The following is a 10,085-nucleotide window of genomic DNA, read 5'->3' as shown; positions in this document are numbered from 1 at the left end:
TGATCAGTTGTATTGCATCTCTGAACCCAAAACCCCAAATTCAGACTAATGTACGTATTGGTGTCACTCATTTTTTCTCAAACAGTTCTAAACAAAGATTGAATTGGGTTTTACTGATTTTTTGTTTCATAAATTAATTGGGTTTTTGCAGATATTTTGTTTTAGAAATTATTTGATGTGGTTATATGCCAAGGAAAAATAAAGCACCCAATTAGAAGATTCAATGTGAGCGTAAATATTCATGTGATGAAAGAGTTTAAGTGCTTGAGGGAGGGAGATGACTTGATGAGAGTTTTTTAAGGATTTTAGTTTTTTTTTTAAATGTGACTTGATTAAGAGGTAGCAGGTTATCCGGTGTGTTGTAAGAAAAATGAGGGCGTAGTTAAGATTATTCTGAGTTAAAGTATAGTTTGGATTATTATGAGAAATGGAGGTATAGTTGGGATTATTCATATCAAATAACCATAATTATTAAGGGAGTAATAGAGTTAAAATAAACTAAAAATGGAGGAAAGGGATGGCGGTTGGAGATAGAAATTGATAGAAATGCGAAAATATAGTGTAAAAGTCCCTCTATTAAGGGAGTAATTGTTACCTACCTTCCTCTTCAAGTAATGCATTACCTCCTTATGAAGGTAATACTTCCTCCATCACCTCCTCTTTCCACCCTCCACAACAACCACTAACCACCACCCTTCTCTTCCCATTTCTTCTTATTTTAGTTCTCATTACTCCCTTAATAATTACTCACATCCCAAGCAAGCCCTATATGGGAGGAGTCGCTTGGCCACATTTCGTGCCGATGTTCCCATTTTAGATTGTTGTGTGTCCATTTTCTTTTAGTTGGTTTTTTCCTTATTTCCGTTTTCTAGTTTGGATGTAATCCGCTTCTCTTTACCAAAAAAAAAAAAACAAACGCACGCTTTGTCAAACACCACCATGCATGAATCCGATAGCTCGGTGCATGTAGAGGTGGTACTCAGATTGGTTAAAGGTCAGGTTAAAGCGGGTCCGGTCATATCATGTTTTGATTATGTCGGTCAATGACGAATTTGGGTCCGTCACAGTTCATGTCAGGCCATCACCGGCTGACAAGTCAGATCGAGTTCGGTTCAGGGTGTAGTATGGGGTTGGGTTATCATGCATGTATTTTATCTAATGTATTTGAGTTTGAATAGGTAATTTGATGTTAAAATAATCTTTAAGTGTTTGTGTTTTTGTTTTATGTGAAAACAATTAAGATGAACGTCAATTTGATCTTATTTGCAGTGTTATTAAGCAAATTCGTTATCGAATCGTCCGTTTGGTTGATTCAATATGGAGTCGTTGGTCTGTCCGGGCCGGTTTAGATCGAGTTCAGGTTGGGACAAATAGTGCTGATATTGGTTATCAGTTTAACCTCAGGTTGGGTCTGTAATACCACGGTTTTTCAAGTCTGTTACTCGGCTGAATATGGCTTACTCGGCCGAGTAAGTATGTCTTGTGTTTCTGGACAGTTTACTGCTCAGGAATACTCGACTGAGTATGGGAATACTCGACCGAGTAGAGGATACTCGGCCGAGTATACTCTATACTCGACCGAGTATCCGGTCTGACGGGTGTTATTTTCGCGGTTTGATTTAGAAAGGATTTGAGTTATATAAAACGGGATTTACAGTTTTTAATCATTTTAACAAAACCTAAACAGTATAACGTAACTCTAATCCTCTCCGAATCTCTCTCTCTCTCTCAAGTGTGTGGATCTTCGGGAGTCTAGTTCATCTTTCCTTGCGTGGATTATGTCGGTAAGCCTCCGATTTCATGAGTTTCATTAATTTGTCTTTTAGGGTTTTGCCCTAATTTGTGATTGGAGGAAAGGGGTTTTTGCATGTGGTAATTGGAATTATGTAATTGTTGTTAGGTGAAGACTTCATAGAGGAGCCTTTCTAGCTTGTTGATTGTCTCATTGCAGTTTGTGCTAAGGTAGGGTTTCCCTACTCGGTTTACTGTTTAATTAATTTGAGATTATGTGGTAATTGTTGTACGATTGATATTGTGATTATCTGTTGTTGTTGGAGTGGAGATTGGTGTTGGTGTTGGTGTTGTGATGGTTGTTGGTGATGTTCGCGAGGTGCGTCCTCGGCTGAGTGGAGTCACTTACGGGAGTGGCTTCACGCCCTAGTTTCGCCCTCTGTGGAACCCGCCACAGGAGGGGATGTGCACATTAATGAACAGGGTTATCGCTCGTTGATGAGCGGGGGCTTAGGTGGGTAAGGCTGTGGTCCCCCACTAGCAGGGCTACACATTTTAGTGTATAGTCAGTTACTTGATGTGATTGGGAGTTGGAGGTGGATGATGATCAACTGATATCTTATCGTACTTGTCTTGTTTTGATTATGCAGTAAACTGACCCCGTTGTTGTTTTGTAAAATCTGTGGTGATCTATTCGGGGATGGTGAGCAGATTGTGACAGGTGATGATGAGTACTAGGTATGGGGACGAGATGGGGAGTCATCACTCGAGTCTAGCTTCCGCCGTCATGAGATTTATCTTTCAGTTTCAATTGTTGAACATTAGTAATCTTTATTTTGGATTTGGTTTTTGGAACATGTAATCATTAACTATTCATACTTTAATAAATGTTGTTTTGGAATGGTAACTATGATATACTAACCTCGGGCAACCGAGATGGTGACGGTCTCTCATGCTAGGGTGGTCCTGATAAGGCACCTTGGTATGTGGGGGTGTCACAGGGTCGGATTCGGTTCACCCAAATTTGGGATTTTACTCAGGCGGGTTTCAGACGGATCGGGTCGAGTAAGATTTTGTCATCTATTAGGTGGGGTATGGATGTAAGGAAGGGGGACACTCTATCGGCCTTACACCACCGTACATGTGAAGTAAAGAACATGTGGTTAGAGGTATTGATGTGACCGTAATTAGCGCATATTTAGTCCCCGAATTAGCCTTGTTCCCATGCTTTTTAGTGCATATTTGGGTCATTTATTGTCTTTAGTTCTTTGTTTTGCATATTCTTTGAGGTTTTGTGTCCTTGGTAGAAAAGGAGTGCAAACCTTGCATTTTCTTGGCAAAATGAGACTAAATTGATTAAATTCAATGACCAAGCATCAAGGAGAGACAAGATTAGAAGGCCTTTGTACATATTATAGTAGTTGGGCAATGATGAGGAAAGATCCTTGCATTCCCAAGGAAATCCCCAAGGATTTTATGAAGAAATGGGAAGAAAAGAAGAAGAAACAAGACTGAGCAGCAATCCGTGCGGATTGCCAAGAAGACGCCCGTCCTCCACCTTCACAATCCGTGCGTCTTCTACTAAAGACGCCCGGGCAGCAGCCACCAGAAGACGCCCGTCTTCTCCCAAAGACGCCCGGGCAGAGACTCACGAATCCGGCCGTCCCGAGCCTAAGACGCACGGATTCCAAGATAGCGCAAATTCGTTTCTTCAAGCTTCAAGAAAGATGCCCATCCTTCAGAAAATACCGGCGTTTCCTTAAGTAGGGACTTAATCGTCATTTAAGCCCTTAGTTAACCCTAATGCATCTACCTAATTTCCACTATAAATACCCCATTAGTCTAATTAGAAGAGCATGTTTTTCTTATCAATTCTTAGAGTAGTTAATATCAATCAAATCTCTCTTTAGTTTTGTAATTAACAATTAATCAAGTTTTAATACAAGTTTTATTTCCTTAATCTCTCTCTTGTTCATCCTTTATTTTGGGTAATTGAAGATTATTTAGGTTATTATTGGGAGATTGACAACCTCTCAATCATCAAGTACTTCTTTTATTCTTTGCTTTATTATTGGAATCATTAGTAGGTATAATTCTCTAAATCCCTTTTTAATTATTGTTAATTACTTTCATTTATTCATCATGTTTTACTTTGTTGGTATGATTGACAACCTTGCTAGCATGTTCAACATGATAATGAGTGAGTAGTCACCTAGCTAGGGTTAATGGGCAATTAGGGGAAACCAACATGGGGAATGATTCATGCTTAAATTAATATGCTTTAATGGTTTATTTGCTTGCTTGTTTTGATCTCAACTCATGCACATGTTATGTTTGATGAAATGCGAGCCTATGAATCCTTGCATTTTTTACCCATCACCTATCTTTTCAATGAGACTTGTAAGATATAAACCAACTCGAGTCTCATTAGACCATGCATGTTGTTGAGTAGGGAAGACTATGTCGACTTGTAGGTGTTGTACAATCTAATCGATTCGGCTCCGGGACCCAAAGTTTCCTAGGATTGTAAGATATAACCGAACTCAATCCATCACAACAATAATTGCTTGCTTATAATTTGAGAACATGTTTGTATGATCAATTCCCATGAATCCTCTATGACCCCATGACACCCTAGTGCTTTTTATCAATTGTTTACAACCCTTTTGATTCATCTTGCTTGTTTATTTTCATTGCTATTTAGTTTAGTGACCTTCTACATCAACCCAAATTGTGACACCCCTAAGACACCACTAGTTTCAATAGAAATCTCATCTCAATTCCCGTCCCTTGGGATCCGACCTTTACTTGCCTCTTTACTAATTGTAGAGTTGTTTGTGAAGCTATAAATTGTGTTTTGGTCTAGGTGCTCCTAACGACAAGTTACCGAAAAGATTTAGTCACACCAAAAATGGCGCCGTTGCCGGGGACGGTGTTAACTTGATTTAGATTTTCTTATATTGTTATTAGTTGTGTCTTTCTTTGCCTTGAGGAAGTAAAACTCCTCAAGGTTTGTTCTAATTATTTTCAAGTTGTTTGATATTTTGCAATATGGACCTTATAGATTGTTTTGTAGAGGACCACTTAAGTATACCTTTCTTCAAAGATCCCATGCAAGCATTGGAAACCTTGGAAGCAAGTGAGGCTAAAAATATATATGAATTGGAGGTGGATCTTTTTTAGGCCGCTCTAGCTAACAAAGAACTTACTCATGCACAATCCGAATTAGTGCATAACATCCTTGTGGAAGCATGTCAACCCATATAATATGAGCAATCCATCCTAGAAGACATCTTACAAGCTCAAGAGCAAGAGGAATCCATTATGGAATTCGAATGTGATGAGGTTGATGAGAATGAAGAACAAGTTGAATATGCTATGAGAATGGAATGTCTAATGGAGATGGAGCAAATTCTCAATGAAACTCCAAAGGAGGAAAGTGAGGTACAAACTCCTACTTTAAAACCCCTTCCCCTAAATTTGAAATATGCTTACCTTGATGAATCAAAGACCAAACCCGTGATTGTTAATGATAGACTTGATGAGAACCAATTGGGAAAATTGCTTGATGTGTTGAAACAACATGAGAAGGCTATAGGTTATAGTCTAGATGACCTTAAGGGGATAAGTCCCAACTTTTGCATGCATAGAATTCATCTAGAGGAAGACCATAGACCTACCATTCAACCTCAAAGAAGATTGAACCCTCACATGCAAGAAGTTGTCAAAGGAGAAGTTATGAAATTACTTGAAGCGGGAATCATATATCCCATATCGGACTCTTTGTGGGTTAGCCCCGTCCAAGTAGTACCTAAGAAAGGAGGTACCACGGTAGTGACAAATGAAAAGAATGAACTAATACCCACAAGGATGATCACCGGTTGGCGTATGTGTATTGACTATCGAAAATTGAATTCCGCAACGAGAAAGGATCATTTCCCCTACCATTCATTGACCAAATGCTTGAGAGGTTAGCCTCCAACAAACTCTTTTGTTACCTTGACGGGTATTCGGGATTCTTCCAAATCCCCAAACACCCGGATGACCAACATAAGACCACCTTCACATGCCCTTATGGTACTTTTGCATATAGGAGGATGCCTTTTGGTTTATGTAATGCCCCCGCCACTTTCCAAAGATGCATGATGAGTGTCTTCTCCGATTATCTAGAGACCATAATAGAAGTTTTTATGGATGATTTTAGTGTTTATGGAAAGGACTTTGACTCATGTTTGCATAATCTTTCTCTTGTATTACAAAAATGTGAAGATGTTAGTCTTATTTTAAATTGGGAAAAGTGTCACTTCATGGTCAATGAAGGAATTGTTTTGGGTCATTTAATTTCGGAAAAGGGCATCGAGGTCGATAAAGCTAAAGTTAAGGTGATAGAGAAACTCCCACCTCCCGTGAATGTTAGAGGGGTGAGAAGTTTTCTCGGTCACGCGGGTTTTTATCGCCGTTTCATAAAGGATTTTTCAAAAATAGCGAAACCCCTCACTCAACTTTTGCTTAAATATGCCCAATTCCAATTCACTGATGAGTGTGTTGAAGCCTTTAATAGAATCAAGGAAGCACTAATCTCGGCACCGATCATTCAACCTCCAAATTGGGAACTACCATTCGAGATTATGTGTGATGCTAGTAACTACGCCGTTGGAGCGGTTCTTGGCCAACAAGTAGGAAGAGCTCTTCATGCCATCTATTATATAAGCAAGACTCTTGATCCCTCCCAAGTGAACTATGATACCACCGAGAAGGAGCTTCTTGCCATTGTCTATGCTTTGGACAAATTCCGTTCCTACTTGCTTGGATCCACAGTGATTGTGTTTTCGGATCACCGTGCTCTCTGACATCTCTTGATAAAGAAGGAGGCAAAACCAAGGTTGTCGAGATGGATTTTACTTCTTCAAGAATTTGACTTGGAAATAAGAGATAAGAAAGGAGCCGAAAATGTAGTGGCGGATCACTTGTCAAGGATCCGGTTTCATGATGAAAATGGAGAAACCCCGATCAATGACTCATTTCCCGACGATATTTTGATGGCCATTCAAACACAACTTGAAAGGCACATCACCCCATGGTTTGCCGATTATGCTAACTATATCGTTGGAAAAGTACTCCCTCCAAATTTGAACCACAACCAAAGGAAGAGATTCCTATTCGAAGTGAAGAGGTACTTTTGGGATGACCCAAACCTCTACAACGAGTGTAGTGATGGGCTCTACCGGAGATGCATCCCTCAATGGGAAGTCCAAGGAATCTTGGAAGGGTTTCACTCATCACCCTACGGTGGGCACCATGGAGCAAGGAGGACCATTGCAAAAATTCTTCAATCGGGCTTCTATTGGCCTACAATGTTTCAAGACACAAGAGAATACATCATTCATTGCGATGCTTGTCAAAGAACGGGGAATATCTCTTGGAAAAACGAAATACCACAAAGGGGCATTCTAGAGGTGGAGATCTTCGATGTTTGGGGAATCGACTACCAAGGTCCCTTTGTGACATCCAATGGGAATAAGTACATCCTTGTGGCCGTGGACTACGTCTCAAAGTGGGTGGAGGCAATTGCCACTCCAAATGATGATGCAAAAACGGTCACCAAGCTCTTCAAGAAGATAATCTTCCCAAGATTTGGAGTTCTTAGAGCAATTATAAGTGATGGAGGAACGCATTTCCACGAGAAGAAACTTGCATCTCTTTTGACCAAATATGGTGTTCAACATAGAACCGGCTTGGGATATCATCCTCAAACAAGCGGTCAAGTTGAAGTTTCAAATAGAGAGATCAAACAAATCCTTAAGAAAGTTGTGAACAAGACCCGAAAAGATTGGAGCACAAAGTTTGATGATGCTCTTTGGGCTTATAGGACGGCCTATAAGACTCCCATAGGAGCCTCCCCTTACAAGCTTGTCTATGGAAAAGCATGTATGTCATTTGCCAATCGAATTGGAGTACAAAGCTTTTTGGGCAATCCGAGCACTTAATCTTGATCTCAAATTGAGTGGTCAAAAGAGGATGATTCAAATTCAAGAGTTGGAGGAATTCCGACTACAATCCTATGAGAATGCAAAGATTTACAACGAAAGAACGAAATTACTCCATGACAAGAGAATTAGACAAAAGGCCTTGCACAAAGGGGACAAAATCCTTCTATTCAATTCCCGCTACCAACTTTTTCCGGGAAATTTGAACTCTAGATGGATGGGTCCCTATGTGATAACCGAAGTTGGAAAATATGGAGATTTTGAACTCAAAGCGGAAGATGGAAGCAAGTTCAAAATCAATGGTCAAAGATTGAAGCCATACTATGAAGGAGCGTTTATTGGAGAGGTCGAGGTCACCTACCTCGGGCCTTCTCATCCTTGAAAGAACCATCAAAACGAGAGTTTGGTGGAGTCCTCCCTAAACCACCGCTTGTAAATATACTAACCCTCTAACTTGTATTTATAATTTTATTGCATTTTCTTTAATAATAAGCATAAACTCTTTTCATGAGAGTAAGTGAGGGAGGGTCACTAACGATTTTTTAATGAAGGAAGGAACCAATTTTCAAGGGTGGGGAAGCGTCTATGAGAGGAAAGGAAGTCAAAGGAAGAATTCACAGCTTGAACACGTGCGTGTTCCCTGGAATCCGGCCATCTTGATAGAATCCGGGCGACCTGTGAAGAATCCGTCCGTCCTGCTAAGCTGAGAGTTTGAAGATTTTGGGACTGAAGAAGAATCCGAGCGTCTCAGAAGGGAAGACGCTCGTCCTGAAGAATCCGGTCGTCTTTGCAGAAATCCGGCCGCCTTTCTACCTGTGCATTTCAAGAAATTTCCCTGGAAAGGAATCCGCCCGTCTTCAGCAGAAGACGCCCGTCCCGCAATTGAAGAATCCGAGCGTCTTATGCTCGGATCCGCCCGTCTTCCCACGGTGATTTGACCCGTCTTTTCTTAATTAAATTACACCCCACCACACATTTAGTGAGACATCACCTTTACTTCCACTTGCATTATAAAAACCCACCTCCTTATGACTCCAAAGCATATCCCAATCACTCTTTAACCCCACAAAATCAAAAACCCCCAAATTTCTAGGGTTTCAAAGGCAACACTCAATCAACAAGGACCATCTTTATTCTTTAACAAATCAAAAATCCCAGCTCAATAATCAAAGAATGGCACCAAGGAGATCTTCTTTTAGGAATGGGAGAAGACCAAGGATGAGGGGAAGTTCTTCTACCTCCCATGTCAACACATTAAGAAGGGAGCATGAAGAGATTGTAGATCTTACAAGGCTTGATGACTTCTCAAATGTGGAATTTGTCAATGATGTGTAAAGATTAGTCTTCCACCGGCTTCTAAGTAAGAACATTCTCCCTACTAAGTTTTTATGTCATGATACTTTAAGGAAACTTGGGATTTATCACCAAATGGAAGCTCTCTTTGAAGTATTTGGTCTCTCCACCCTTTTCCACATGTATGAGCAAACTTATCGATCTCTTGTGCTTGAGTTTTTGAGCTTTTTGAAGATTACAACCTTGAACAAAACAATTTGCATAGAGTTTAGGTTGGAAAATGTCCCAAGAATGATGACCCTTGTAGAATTCGCAAATGTGCTTGGACTCGATGTTTCGCCTACCCGAACATCGAAGCCAAAGAAATACAGTGTTGAACCTTTGTGGAGGGCCATGACCGGCCGGAACTTCATACACAACAAGGAATGTCTTTCTTTTCATATCCAAAATCCGATCTTAAGAGTCACTTACCGGTTCCTCTCGGGCACCCTCTTTGCTCGCCGAGATTCGGCGATCGTGAACCAACTAGACCTTGTGTTTATGGAATCCTACCTCAATATTCAAGGAAGAAGTGTGTACCACTTCAATGCACCTCTAGTGTTACTCGAGAAATGGGCAAAGTTTAGGAATGGTGATGATGACGGGATGAAACACATTGTGAATGGAGGACTCATTACTAGGCTTGCGAAGCATTTCAATCCGAGATTCAATGAGAATAATGAGTATGCTCCACTTTCGGGAAACACGAGGATAAATGAAGATCTTCTTCTCATTCATCATCATTGGATAACCCTTGAGGGGGTTGATAAGCGGATCAAGTGGTTAACGAAAGGAAGTGATCCGATATATCTACCGATGACCAGCCTACCACGAATTTCCCCGAGAAGAGGACCTTTGTCTCCAATCCCATCCTACCTCATCTCTCCAAACCCAACCCAACCAAGACAAGCGCCACCACCTCCAAATCCCCAACAACAACAACAAGAGCAACAATCCCAAGATGAGAAGATCAAAGTGCCTCCCTACCCATTTCCTTATCAACCGTACAACCATCCCAACCCCTTCATCCTTCCC

Source organism: Silene latifolia, chromosome 9 (genome assembly GCF_048544455.1).
Source record: "Silene latifolia isolate original U9 population chromosome 9, ASM4854445v1, whole genome shotgun sequence".
Taxonomy (NCBI): domain Eukaryota; kingdom Viridiplantae; phylum Streptophyta; class Magnoliopsida; order Caryophyllales; family Caryophyllaceae; genus Silene; species Silene latifolia.
This window is presented reverse-complemented; position numbering follows the sequence as displayed.